This window comes from Cebus imitator, unplaced genomic scaffold (genome assembly GCF_001604975.1).
Source record: "Cebus imitator isolate Cc_AM_T3 unplaced genomic scaffold, Cebus_imitator-1.0 Scaffold177, whole genome shotgun sequence".
In the NCBI taxonomy this organism is placed as follows: Eukaryota; Metazoa; Chordata; class Mammalia; order Primates; family Cebidae; genus Cebus; species Cebus imitator.
In genome coordinates this window covers 1,746,592-1,761,823 of record NW_016107492.1, presented here as the reverse complement: position 1 = coordinate 1,761,823, position 15,232 = coordinate 1,746,592, and the positions used below count along the sequence as shown (strand labels likewise).

The window sequence follows — 15,232 nt, the reverse complement described above, 5'->3', positions numbered from 1 at the left end:
AAAGTCCTTTTGAAACAAGGCAAGTCCCTTTTGCCTATGATCCCGTAAAATTAAAAAACAAATTAGTTACTTTCTAGATACAATGGGGTACAGGCATTGGGTAAATGCGCCCATTCCAAATGGGAGAAATTGGCCAAAACAAAGGGGCTACAGGTCCCATGCAAGTCCCAAATCCAATACAGCAGTTATTAAAAATTAAAGTTTTAAAATAATTTTCTTTGACTTTATGTTTTATATTCAAGTTACACTGATGCAAGAGGTAGGCTTTCAAGCCTGGGCAGCTCCACCCCTGTGGCTTTGCAGGGTACATCCCCCCTCCTGGCTGCTTTCACAGGCTGCTCTTGAATGTCTGTGGCTTTCTCAGGTGCACAGTGCAAATGGACAATACAGAGGCAAAATGCTGCCTATATCTTTGCTTACTCATAGCAAGAATTAATGCCCATCAACGATAGACTGGATAGGGAAAATGTGGCACATATACACCATGGAATATTATGCAGCCATCAAAAACGATGAGTTTGGGTCCTTTGTAGGGACATGGATGAACCTGGAAACCATCATTCTCAGCAAACTGACAGAAGAGCAGAAGATCAAACACCGCATGTTCTCACTCATAGGCGGGTGTTGAACAATGAGAACACATGGACACAGGGAGGGGAGCACTACACACTGGGGTCAGTTGGTGGGAAATAGGGGAGGGACGGTGGGGGGTGGGGAGCTGGGGAGAGATAGCAAGGGGAGAAATGCCAGATGTAGATGATGGGGAGGAAGGCAGCAAATCACACTGCCACATGTGTACCTATGCAACAATCTTGCATGTTCTTCACATGTACCCCAAAACCTAAAATGCAATAAAATAAATAAATGGGGGAAAAAAGTTTTTAATGTAGTGAATTACAATGACTGATTTTATTTTCAAATATTAAATCATACTTATGTTCTTGGGATAAACCCTAGTTGGCCATGATGTGTCTTTACATATTGTTGGATTCCATTTGCTACAGAATTTTAGAATTTGTACATCTTTGCTCATGAAGAATATTAGTCTGTTGATTTCTTTTCTTGTAATGTATTTATTAGTCCTGGCATCAGCATAATGCTGGCCTCATGAAATGATGTGGCAAAATTTCTTCAATTTTCTAGAAGATTTTGCATAGAATGCTATCAGTTCTTTAAATATTTAGTAGAATTCACCAATGAAACTAACTGGACCTCAAAAATGTTCTTCATGAGAAAGTTTCCAGATACATATTCAATTGCTTTGATAGATATAGAACTGTTCAGGTTATTTGTTTCTTCTTGTGTCAAGTTGGGTACTTTCTTTTTTTTCTTGAGATGGAGTCTTGCTCTGTCACCCAGGCTGGAGTGCAGTGGCATGATCTCGACTCACTGCAACCACACCTCCCAGATTCAAGCAATTCTCCTGCCTCAGCCTCCCAAGTAGCTGAGACTACAGGCACATGCCACCACACCCACCAAATTTTTTATTTTTAGTAGAGACAGGGTTTCACCATGTTGGCCAGGCTGGTCTTGAACTCCTGACCTCAGGTGATCCACCTGCATTGGCTTCCCAACATGCTGGGATTATAGGCATGAGCCACCATGCCCAGCCAACTGGGTAATTTTTGTCATTAATTTCCCCATTTTACCTAAGTTTTTAAATCATTATGATAATGTTTATATTTCTTTTTCTTTTAATATCTGTATAATCTGCAGTAATGTCACCTCTCTCATAATATTTGTCATTTGTGTCTCCTCTCTTTTGTCTTCATTGGTCTGACTAGAAATGCATGAATTCTATTGGCCTTTCTAATGAACCACCTTTTTGCTTTTAATTTTTTCTATTTTTCCCATTTTCTATTTAATTTTAAAATGTCTGTTGTAGTCTTATTTCTTCTCTTCTATTTATTTGGGGTTATTTTGCTTATCTTTTTCTAATTTTTTTAGGTAGAAGCTGAGTTCATTGACCTGAGAACTTTCTTCTCTAATATAGACATTTAGTGCAATAAATCCCCCCTTAAGTACTGATTTTGCAACATCTCACAAAACTAGATATGCTATGTTTTATTTTATTTCATTTAAATTACTTTGTAATTTTTCTTTAATTTCTTTGGCTAGTGGACTATGTAGGTATGTGTCATATATTTCCAAGTATTTGTAGATTTTCAGAGATCTTTATGTATTAGTTTCTAATTTAATTCTATTGTGTTCAGAGAACATACTTAAAGGAATTGAATCTTTTTAAACTTTGATAATTGTTTTATAGTTCAGAATATAATAGAGTTTTGTTAATGTTCTATATGTACTTGAAAAGAATGTGTTGTTACTAGAGTGTTCTATTAATGTTAAATAAGTTAAGCTGGTTGATATTATTGTTCAACAATCTACATGCTTAAAGTTTTGAAGAGTAACTATCCAACTCTTCAAGCTTTCTGAAATTGCTGTAATATGGCAGTAAAGAGGATGTGCTTATCTGTTGCCCATATTTCAATTTGATGTGGTCTTGTCCTACTTCAGAAATTAGAATAACCTATTTCCAAATTTTAACAACTTCAGGGTTATAAGAAATAAATATAAAGTCAGAATTTAAAAAAAAAAAAAGAATTACCTTTGTTCCAGTTCCCAATAAGTTTCTCATTTTCATTTGAGACCACCTTAGCCTGGATTTTATTGTCCATGTTACTATTAGCATTTTGGTTAAAGCCATTTAACAAGTACTTGGGAAGTTTTAAACTTTTCTACATTTCCTTCTTTTTATTAAGCCCTTGAAACTGTTTTAATTTCTGCCTGTTACTCAATTCCAAAGTTGCTTCCACATTTTGGGGTATTTTTATAGCAGTGCCCCACTCCTGGTACCAATTTACTGTATTAGTTCATTTTTATACTGCTATAAAGAAATATCCATGACTGGGTAATAAAGAAAAAGAGATTTAATGTACTTACAGTTCCACATGGCCGGGGAGGCCTCACAATCATGGCAGAAGGTGAAGGAGGAACAAAGACATGTCTTATGTTGTGACATGCAAGAGAGAAGAATGAGTGCCCAGGAAAGGGGAAAGCCCCTTATAAAAACATCAGATCTTGTGAGAATTTACTATCATGGGAACAGAATGAGGGAAATCGCTCCCATGATTTAATTCTATCCACCTGGTTCCTCCCCTCCCATGACACCTAGGGATTATGGAAACTACAATTTAAGATGAGGTATGAGTGTGGACACAGCCAAACCATTTACGTATCTTTTGAAAAAAATACAATTGGATACTTATTTTTCCAATATAAAATTTAAAAATTAAAGAATCAAATAGGAAAATGAATAATACAAATCTTGTAAGAAAACCTAGGAGACCTAACGTCAGTCTATATGTGATGGAGTGCTTATGTACTGGGAGCTAAAACGGAAAGAAAAACCAACATATTTTTAATAAAAATGAAGTAACAATGGATTTAGAGAACATAATTACAGCATAGATTAAGGCCAAGTGGTAGCTATAATAAAAATGAAGAAGTAAAAGACATAAAATAGAAAAAGTAGGTAAAAATATGTATTTTAACAAATGGGAAACCTAAGTATCTTACAAATATGAAAACATGGTCAGATTTACTGGTAGTTAGTGAAATACAGATTAAAGTAACAATGAATATTATTGCACACTTAGCAAGCTGGCAAAGGATTAATAAATAGGGTTCTCTCCAAAGTAGAAATGCGTGTTGCCACTGCTTTTCTAAAAGCAACTTTGAAATCTCTGTTGAATGTTAAAAATTAATGCATATGCTTTGATTTAATACCATTCCAGGGAATCTATCCTATGCAAATAAAGCTTGTAGTATACAATGACATGGATATAAGAAAGTCTATTGTACTCTTATTAATAGTGGGAAAAGAATAAATAAATAGATGAAAGCATAAGGAATGACCATCAATTGGAGAATTATGGTATAAATTATGCCACATTCATACTATGTGAAATTTATTAAGAAGAATAAATCTAGTTGAATTGAAGTGATATCCAAGAGACAAGAGATAGACATTCAGTAAAATACGTAAAATGAGTGGTTGTACAGGTATTCATTTTATAATAATGTTTGTAAAAGAAAAATAAGAAAAAAATTCATATTGTAGTCAACAAATGTCTGTATATGATTCTATAAACATAGAAATAAAGAAGTGGAAGGATACATATTAAGTTGTTATGAATGACAGAATATATGCGGGGTGGAGGAGGCAGGTTGTGAGTGTGAAGAGAAGGGAAAGGGAGAGCCGAAAATGCAAAGAAAGGCTGTACTTGAAATAACTATCTGCTTATGATTATGGCCTCTAGCTGCATCCACATTTCTGCAAAGGACAGTTCTTTTTTATGGCTGTGCAGTATACCATGGTGTATATGTACCATATTTTCTTTATCCAGTCACCATTCCTGGGAAGCCAGGTTGATTCTATGTATTTGCTATTGTGACTAGAACAGCAATGAACAAACGAGTGCATGTGTGTGTGTGGTGTGTGTGTGTGTGTGTGTGTGTGTGTGTAAGAATCCATTTTTCTTTGGGATTAATGGGATACGGGGTCAAATGGTAGCTCTGGTTTAAGTTCTTTGAGAAATTTCCCAACCTTTTTCCACAGTGGCTGAGCTAATTTACATTCCCACCAAGAGTGTATAAGCATTGTCTTTATCTTCAGGCTTGCCAGCATCTGTTGTAATATCTAATGTTATCGCTTATAAATGAGAACTAACCATTGAGCACACATGGACGTAAACATGGGAACAATAAACACTGCAGACTACCAGAAAAGGAGAAGGAGAGAAGGGGGCATGGGTTGAAAAACTGCCTATTGGGTACTATGCTTACTACCTGGTTGCAATATAACCATGTGACAAACCTGTACATGTACCCCCTGTATCTAAAATAAAAGTTAAAATTTTAAAAAAGTGAATCTGCATCATGCATTAATGTAAAAGTATTTCTATATATATACAAATAAAAGTTAAAAGTTAAAAAAACAGGAGACAAGAACCTACTGCCTAATGCAGATCTTCCAAGAGAACTTCTGATTGAAGGCAGAACACGGCCTGAGTCCACCTGGGATCCCAGCTACTGGGCCTACCCTTAGGCTTGTTCCTGTCTCATTTCCTTTTTCTAACTATTTTAATTTCAACATAACCTGGTTTGAATTTCCACAGATGGGTGGGAGATGGAAGAACCTCCAGGAAGTTGGAAATGGTATGAATGTAAAAAAGGCATAAAATGCTTAATGATTTTGCAGTTTCCTTTTGGAATGATGAAATGTTTTAGTACTACATAGAGGTGACGATTGCACAACATTGTGAATGTACTAAATGCCAATGGACTGCACACTTATAAAAAGTTAATTTATGTTATGTAAATTTTATCTTAATTTTAAAAAGGCATGAAGAATGTTATAGACACATATATTCTGGAGTGCCATTTTCTGAACATAGTTCAGGAGTCACAGCCAGTTGGAGGCTTATGCCAAGCAGATGGACACAGATGTGAGGTCATCTGTTTTAATTGTATCCGTATTGTGTTTGAAATACAGTTCTTGCATCTCCCAAAGAAGATGCTATCCAAAGATATCTCATGTTCATTGACATAAACTGTGGGCCAGTGACTAAAATATCACATAATCACCTCTGCAATGTTAATGTATTCAGTTGGTGGATCCTCAGTGTTCCAGGAAATTGTGTTCCATATGTCTTCTGGGATATAAACTCCTCACTAATCTTTTTCTGAAAAGCCACACCTTAGCACAATTGCCCGAAACCCAGAAGATCATTTGGAACTGACATAGTCTTTACAGTTTCCTGATGCTGTTTTATTTAGATCTACAGCTACTTTTGAAATGTCTAATGTGTCAGTAGGAGCAAAAATATCTCTCTTTGGCTTAAAATGAAACCATTTGTGATTCTGGGCTAATATTTCCCACAATTTCATCCATATCATTCAAAACTATACCATCTGGAAAAATAAGACTATGTATCTCAACTACAATTCTTGGGAGGAACTATGTGCCGAAAACTAGGAATCATGCAACAAGGATGTATCAACCTTCAGAAGCAACATACCACCTCTGGGCCTCAGTCTCAAACAGTGCCTAGTCTGCGGAATAAATATTTAGCCTATTAGAGTCAAAAATGTACAGATTATTAGATTAACTAATTAATCTTGTCTGATGCAATTTGCAGTCAGGTATCTGTGCTGGCCCTTCCTTCTGGCCACTTTCTTCTTAGCAAAAACAACACAGGGTCCATGCATTAAGGTCCTGGCTTTGGTTTCTATCTTATCTCATCATCAAATTCAAAGACACAGGTATCATCAACAGACTCCTCCACTTGAGACCCAGCCTCTTCCTCCCTCTGCCTGTGCACACAGGACTGGCACCATGGGAAGGTCTCTGGAACTTAGGTCTTCTAGTTCAAGATTTGTGTGCTGGCACTCCTGGTGGTCAAATATCCAATGGAGTATCCTTTGGGAATAAGTACAAAGTTCAGAAGTGTGTGTGTATGTCCAGTGTGTGGCAAAGAACTCACACTCATGGCCACTGATGCTTTACCAAAATGATTATGTTCCTAATACACTAAAGAATAAACTCTCTGCAGCACCTGTAGAAATTCATGCTCATATTGACATCTTCCATCTATATAGACTCCTTAGCTATTTTAGACCAGGACCCACATTTTTATTTACAAACTCTTTTCTACCCACTGAAATTCAATGTTGTTAGATTACCATTCTTAAACCAATAACTAGAGAAGACAAATGATTGCTTCCCAGAACAGCGTCTTCAGCACTACTTACCTACTAGCCAACCAGATATTCTTCCTTCCCACCACTGAATTAACATAAAATTAATCCATCCACTCCTGCACCAGCACTACAACTACCATCAAGATACTTCCTGGCTCCCACTTTCTACCCAATATCTCCAACACAGATGATTTGCCTGGGAAATTCCTTGTTACACATCAATTTACTACCGTAACACTTTTGGCAAGAAAAAATACCTTGTGCAAGTTAATTACAAGGGGAAACCTAGTGCAAATGGAAAATTAAATACATTTTATGGACCTCTTCATTCCAGCCCCTGGATTTTCCTCTCTACCCCTTTGAACTCCCTAATACAGTTTTGCTTATATTAGTTTAAAGCCTTTCTTTCCATACTTTTAACACCCTTGCCTCCATTTGCTTTCACCGCATTCATTCTATATCCTGCCAGTCCTACAACCATTTGTACCATCTGACTTCTCCATCTATACATCTGAGTCTCTGGGTGCTTCCAGAAAAAGTAACATAAAAGCACCGATTTATATCATTACTACTCATGAGAGTTTACCTTTGGCTCATTTCCAGTGTTGGAGTTGAAGGTGGGATCTTGGTCAAAAGAGATACATCTAAACTGAGGTTAAGGAAGAGCAGAAATCAAGACCTCTATGAAGGAAGCTAGTTTGCAGAGAAGAGACTAGAACAGGCAAGAGCAGAGAGATCGCATGGAAAGAGGGACAGAAAGGCTGCCTCTGACATTCCAGTTTCATTATATTGTTCTAGTCGAGCTCCCATTTCTTGAGGTATCTTGAGAGGATTTTTGTTCCTGAAAACAAATGATTCCTCACTAAGTATAGCCTACCCTTCCAGCTAGCTTGGTTTCCACACTTCCCAGACTGGCCATGCCCAAGTTCACCCTGCTGGAAAATACAGTCTCCACTCGCTACCATCTTCTCAACTAACTTATGCATTGGCATTGTGATGTAACTTTTAATTTTATATTTAAATGTGTAAATATTTTAAGTGTGTCAGTATTTCCTCCTTGAAATACAAGTTTTAGATTGTATTCTTCATTTCCTTTTATAACCTTGGATCCCAGAACTTTATGACCATATGTAGTTGATCTCTAGGTACTTGCTGAATGAACAAACAAGGAAATAAACATCTCATTCTTTAGTAGTCTTTAGAAAGATGGTAATAGCAAGAAGCTCTGGAGTCTTTGAGCACTCAGGAAGAGTCAGCAATAAGAGGTGAGAAGCCCCAATAACAGAAATACTGAATACTGATGGTGTGTCCTCTTCAAGGAGGACTAGGAGAATGGGCCAGCAGAGTGAGTCACTCCCAGGACCCAAACACGAGGCAGACAGGAATGGTCTTTCTGTACCCCAGGTGTCCCCCTTCTGACCTCTCATTGACATTCAGAGGGTACTGAAATAGGATTGAGCAGAAATATCTAATTATATTTACATTTTAAAGACAGAGGAAGTATATTTGCAGAGTCAAACATTGTTTTACCAGTAACCTTAATAACTGCCATCTAAAAGACATCACATTCGTTTATTCTGTTTTTGTTTGCTTTGCTTATTTCTGGAACTGTGGTTTCTCTTTAGAATAGCTTCAGGTGGAAACGTGAATACTTCTGAGTTATTAAAACAACCACCGCAGTCTTCACATTCAAATATGGCAAATATAAAAGGTGGCTTCTATTTCACCAAGCTGTGAAAACAATATTTGGGGGCAAAATAAGAGGAAAGAAGCCTCGATGCATTTGCAAGAAATGTCTGAAAGTGGTCCAGCCCTTTGCTCTTGAAAGTTTTGGCATCTAAAGAGAAACTTTCATGGAGCCACACCTTCATTTGGCTAAATATATGGTTTTAAGACACTAAGCTACTCATTTACAGGTTTCTACTTAAAATTTCAACCACATGTTAAGCACAAAACTTTGTGGTTCTTGAGTTAACAAGTTGCCACCAAAGAAAATATTGCTCTATAGGGTATTCTTCTTGATATGCTTGCAAACATCAGATTGTAGTGATTCCCCTCACCCACAAAGTGAGCCTTTGGATTTGAAAGGCATTGGTTTGCTAATGATTGGTTTCAGGCTGCAGTGTTCCACAAACTTTTTGTTCTTTTTCTATGGTCTGTGAATGATACGCCCCAAGGAATGGTGACTGATATGTTTTTCATTTCCTTCCCTAATTTTCTCACTATAATATTTAATTATCCAAAAGGCAACGTATTTATAGATACAATAAAACAGAGGATAAAATGTTTTAATTATATGAATAATGTGTTATATTTAGAGGCATATATACACACATACATACATATATCTAAAGAATACTTTGTACGGTTATTTTTCCCTAGGATATGATTAAAGTAGACTTAAGCATATGTGTGAGATAAACAGTCAAGAGATCTAATATAAAACATGAGGACTAAAAGTAATAAAATTGTACTGTGTTTGCAATTCATACTTTAAAGAAGAGAGTGAATTGATACATAAACAACCAATTCTTTGAGATGTACCAAGATAAAAGAAATATAGATATGCAAAAATTTTAAAGTAATGTTTAGTGTTACATTTAAGTAATTTAATAAACAAGAAATAAAATATATTGAAGATCTATAATAGCAAATACTCCATATGCACTAAACTCATTTCTCCTATAGACCTTAAAATAGGTGTCATCATCCCCATTTTACAAATACAGAAAGTAAGGCAAAAAAGAGTATTAATTCTAATGAAAAAAGTGCAAAGAGGTCAATGAGTTTCTAATTTTGCCATTTTCTCTTTCAGCATGATTTAAAGGTGAATGGTGCACTGAAAATTAGCGAGGCAACATCTTAAATTACAAGACTAATTCTATCTAGTCCATTTTGGTTTCCAAAATCCTTAATACAAATTCCAAACCAGAAGTCAATGAAGGCTTTGCTGCAGGAGAACAAGGAAAATGGTAAAAATATACTCCAAAAGGCTATAGAACTCTAAAAATTAACTATGACAAATAATGTGTGAGAAAAGTGTTTTATAGAGACAATCTGTAAATTGTGTTGTAGATAACAAAATTAAATATAAAAGTTAATTTAATTTAAATTGATCATAGTATTGTGTTTTACTATGATTAATACAAGTTTCTAATTCACAGGTGCTATCAGTAAGAATTAGCCACCTAAATAAATAAAATGTCAATTCTAAGGGCTCAAGTTATTTTTCTTGGTTACACCTAGAATGCTTTATACACTTCCCATGCTATCAAAAGTTAAAGCAGAAGTGAGATCTTCATTCTCCCACAAATTTGCAGCAGATATATTCTGCAAGCTCAAACTACAGTTCTGGTAATGTTTTTCAGACCTCAGTGCAAGTACAAAGGAAATTTGCATATTTCAAAATTTATTTAACACGCAAGGAAATTCATTTAACTAAAGCAATTAAGGAGCTTCCATCTAACTTTCAATTGGAAGTGATTAATCTGCAATGTAATGAAATGATATAAAAGACAACTATCAAGAAAAGAATGTAATAGAATTCCACAATGCCTTCCAAATGATTAATATGCTCAATTAAAATTACAGGCCCATGGACTGATACCAATATTTGGCAGCACCTATCAGTGTAAAAAGACATTTTCAAAGATGAAATACATAAAATCTAATTTCATTAACAGATGTACCTTTGCAGTCAATTTTGGTGATAGAGAACACTAACTTTGAACATATTACAACCTCTAAAGGAAAGTGAGTAAACTCTTCATTTCAGAAAGTAAACAATAAAGACATTGGCATTGATTTGGAGATTAAGAGATAATTTTTTGTTCTTAATAACATTGATCATGAGATAAATGCAAATCAAAGCTACAATGAGGTATCATCTCACCCCAGTTAAAATGGCTTTATCCAAAAGATAGGCAATAGCAAATGCTGGCCAGGAAAGATAACACCTGTATTCTGTTGGGGGAAATGTGAATTAGTTCAGCCACTATGGGGAACGGTATGGTCATGGAACCACCATATGATCTAGCAATCCCACTGCTAGATATATATTCCAAAGAAAGAAAATCAGCATATTGAAGAGATAGCGGTACTCCCATGTTTGTTGCAGCATTATTCACAATAGCCAAGATTTGGAAGCAACTTCAGTGTCCATTAAAAGACGAATGGAAAGAAAATGTGGTACATATACACAATGGAATACTTACTATTCAGCCATAAAAAAGAATGAGATACTGTCATTTGCAACAACATGGATGGAAGTTAATATAATGGAGGACATTTTATTAAATGAATAAAATATCCCAGGCACAGAAAGACAGACTTCACATGTTTTCACTCATTTGTGGAAGCCAAAAATTAAAACAATTGAGCTCATGAAGATAGAGAGTAAAATGATGATTATAAGAGGCTGGGAAAGGTAGTGGGGACTCGAGGGTAAAGTGGGGATGGTTAATGAGTACAAAAATATAGTTAGATAGAATGAATAAGATCTAGTATTTGAGAGCACAACAGGGTGATTACAATCAATAATAATTTATAGTATATTTTAAAATAATTAAAAGAGTATAACTGGAATGTTTGTAACACACAGAAATGATAAATGCTTGAGGTTATGGATATCTCCTTTACCCTCCTGTAATTATTACACATTGTATGCCTGTATCAAAATATCTCATGTAGTCTATAGATATATACACCAAGTACCCACAAAAATTAAAAATTAGAATAGAAAAAAAATTTTAAAGATAATTTGTTATCCAGTCTAAAAATCCCTGTTCTTGTTTGTTCTTTAATTAAAGTGTTTAGTCCATCAATAAATAATATAACTACTAATATATCAGGTTTATAACTATCCTTTTCCTGTTTTCTATTTGCCCCCCGTTCTGCTTTCCTCTTTTCTTGCTCTCTCTTGAATCCATCAAGTATTTTTTATCATTCCATTTTTCTCATCTATAAGTATGCTAGTTACACATATCTAATATCTTCTAAGTGGTCACACAATGTGACTTCTTGACTTATTAATATGTGGAATTCTTGCTCCTTACCATACAATATTAAGAACTTAGGATACTTTAAATTCATTTATTTCTTGTTTATCTTTTGTAATGTGTATTTTATTCTATACATATTTTGAACTCTACAAGGCATTATTAATATTTTTGTTGTTATTATGTATATAGCCAATGTAGACTTATTTACATATTTTATACTGTCTATTGCTTTTCATTACTTCCTATATTTTCATGTTTCCATCTGGGCTAATTATCCTTCTTTTTTTTAACTTTTATTGTAAGTTTAGTAGTACAAGTGCAGGTTGGTTACACAGGTAAAGTTGTGTCATGGAGTTTCTTGTGCAGATTATTTAATTACCCAGGTGTTAAGCCTAGTATTCATTAATTACTTTTCCTAATCCTCCCCCTCCTCCTGCTCTCTGCCCTCCAATAGGCCCCAGTGTGTGTTATCCCTTCTATGTGTCCACGTGTTCTCATCATTTAGCTCCCGCTTATAAGTCAGAACATGCAGTATTTTGTTTTCTGTTCCTGTGTTAGTTTGCCAAGGACTTTATCTTTCTTCTTAAAGAACTTCCATTTTTTTTTTTTTTTAGTGCAGGCCCGATGGTGATAAATTCTCTCAGTTTTTATGTGTCTGGAATGTCTTTATTTCATCTTCACTTTTGAAGAACACTCCCACTCAACAGAATTTGAAGTTAGCAGTTATTTTCTTTCAGGACTTTAAAGATAGATGCCATTTATTATTTCTGTGATTGTTTCCATCATCACTGTTGAGAAATCGTGGTCAGCCTTATTGTTGCTCCTCATATACTTTTTATCCTCTGATTTTAAGACTCTATCTTTGTCTTTGGTTTTCATGGCTTTACTATGATATATCTTGGTGTGGTTTTCTTTACATTTAATATAGTTTGGATTTTGCACAGTTTTTGAATATGTAGCTTTATGTCTTTAGTCAGTTTTGGAAATTTATCAGCCATTTTCTCTTCAAGTATTGCTCTGCTTTATTCTTTCTCCTCCTTTCCTTTCAGAACTTCAACAATACACATGTTAGAAATTTCTATTGGTCCCATATATACCTTATGTTCTTTTCTGCATCCTATCCATTTTTCTCATTGTATTTCAATCCAGTTACTTACTAGCAACCTATATTCCCTCTCACAAATATACTCTTCAGCTGCATCCATTCTGTTGTTAAACCTATCTACTGAGATCTTAATTTTAGCTATTGTGTTTTTGTTCTTGAGTTTTCATTTTATTCTTTTCTATATATTTTTGTCCTCTGATATAAAATTTTTAACGTTTTCTTGAATATATTAATAACAGTTGGTTTAAGTCCATTTATTATGACTGTAATATCTGGGTCATTTATTATTCTAGTCCCATTCTCTAATCTTTCTCGTGGTCCTCCTTCTTGGGATGACTGCTATATTTGTTTTATATTAGGCATTGTTTAGGAAAAAATGTGGATACTATAAATTCTATTATATCCTCCCAAAGTGGGGGCAAATGAGGTAGTCAAATTGCCTAAGGGAAGACGCTTTATTCTGGATGTAGAGATTATAATGCAAGTTATTTGTAGGCTAAACTGCCATTTTTGAGAGATCTTTCATGTTTGACTTCAAATTATGAAATAATGTAAAATTCTGCTCTGCACTTTTCTCTCAGTGCACACATCAGCACGTCTCCAGACAGATTCACATTCTCTTTAGAGAAGAATGTTCAGGTGAGTAGTGGGCTTTGGAAGGTGAACATTCATTTGCTCAGCTCTCGGAGTGTTGCTTGCTGAGAACTCAGCTGAGTTCCTCTGTAGGAATTGCTGAAGGAAATGGCCTCACCCAAAATTATACTCACTACCAAGAGCAGCCCACATCCAAAGACCATTCAACCTTGAGTACAAAGACTTCAATCACTTACCTTAATTCAGGGCAAGTCTCAAGGGCCATTACTGCTTCAGAGTTCCCTGTGGAATCAACTGAGGCTTCTGTTGCAACTGAGTCACAGCTCAACTTGTCCATCTACTGATTCCATTTCCCTCCTCCATTTACAGGTATTATATTACTCCTGAAAGCATTCCCCCATCTACATCCTACGTGGAAGTCTCCATCTGGGGAGTGGTGGGAGCATCTAGGTGGGGCCGTCAGCACTTTTAAAATTTATTTCCACTTATTGTCCCATGGCCCACACCTGCTCTTTAACATCTTGATTTTGAACTCAGAGCTTCTTCAGGATTTCCCAAAAGAAATGCTGCTAATTCTTTACTTTTTAAATTTTCTATTCAAATAAATCCTATCTGATTTCAATCCTCTAGGAATTCTTTAGAATTTTTGACCCACTGATGCCCCTTTCCCCCCGACATCAGACGGGTAATGTGCTAACATCATTTGTAACAAGGTTTGAGGAAGGCACATCTTACAAATGAGTGTAAAACGCAATCATCATTCTTACGAACCACAAAAGGATCTGATGACACCTTTTTACAGCATTGTTTTTTAAAAAACTGCTTACATTTTAGTGAAATGTTACAATGAAATAAGGAAGACAAAGGTGTTCATTCCATCAGCAGAGATCAATGTAATCAGGTTACTCTTTCAAGTTAGAATCTCCTTTTCCTGTGAATTTTTTCATCCGAACTTTGAGGTTTTGTAGCCATACCAAAAGGATCTGCAGAGCTTCAGGCAAAGGACTTATATATTTGAAGGTATTGATTTTTTTACATTACATTTAACTGATATTTTGAATTATGTTATTTTGAAAATAAAAAATGAAAAACATTATTTTGTTCACATACTTGTGTGTACTGTTTGATACTTTTGCAATGTCAAAATAAATATAATTCAATACTTTTCACTAAAAATGGCTATTAACAAGCTTGATGAGAAACTGCATATTTATATATATTCTCTAAATATTTATGTCTTTTTTTTTTTTTTTTACACAAAAGTTAAGGCTTGCGTGAAGAATGGTTACTTGTTATATAATAATTCAAAAGAAGTGGAGGGCCTTAAACTGAGAGGCCCTTTATCAGAAAACAAACTCTAATACTATTTAATGCTACTGTGGGTCGGTGACAGCCATGGCCATGTGCTATATTGTAAAGATTTACATCTGTTCAAATTTTCTGAAAAGTAATTTGATAATTAATTTTAAAACTTAAAAATTTGTGTGATTTCTGATGTAGTAATTCCATTTCTAGGAATATTTACTGAGGAAATGGTCAGAAATTTAGTCAAAGATACACATTTTTTAATGTTAACATACAAAAAGGAATAAAGAAATTATGATATATAGATGTAGAAGAACACTATGCAGCAATGAAAGATTAGGTTTTAAAATATTTTTAATGATCTAGAGAAGCCCTAGAGGTATTACCAGTTACTACTTGACTAGGGAAGGGTAAGGGTTGAAGGGAACATAGGCATCAGAAAGGTACAGAGGGTGTTTAATTA

General features: G+C 35.0%; 1 non-coding gene across 1 annotated transcript; it reads right to left on the bottom strand.

Annotated features, from left to right (window-relative positions):
• Positions 1-14,139: 14,139 nt before the first annotated feature.
• On the bottom strand, positions 14,140-14,246 carry LOC119473690. The gene has a single exon (XR_005202904.1). It is a non-coding gene; the product is annotated as a small nucleolar RNA U13 (small nucleolar RNA).
• Between the last annotated feature and the right edge of the window lie 986 nt (positions 14,247-15,232).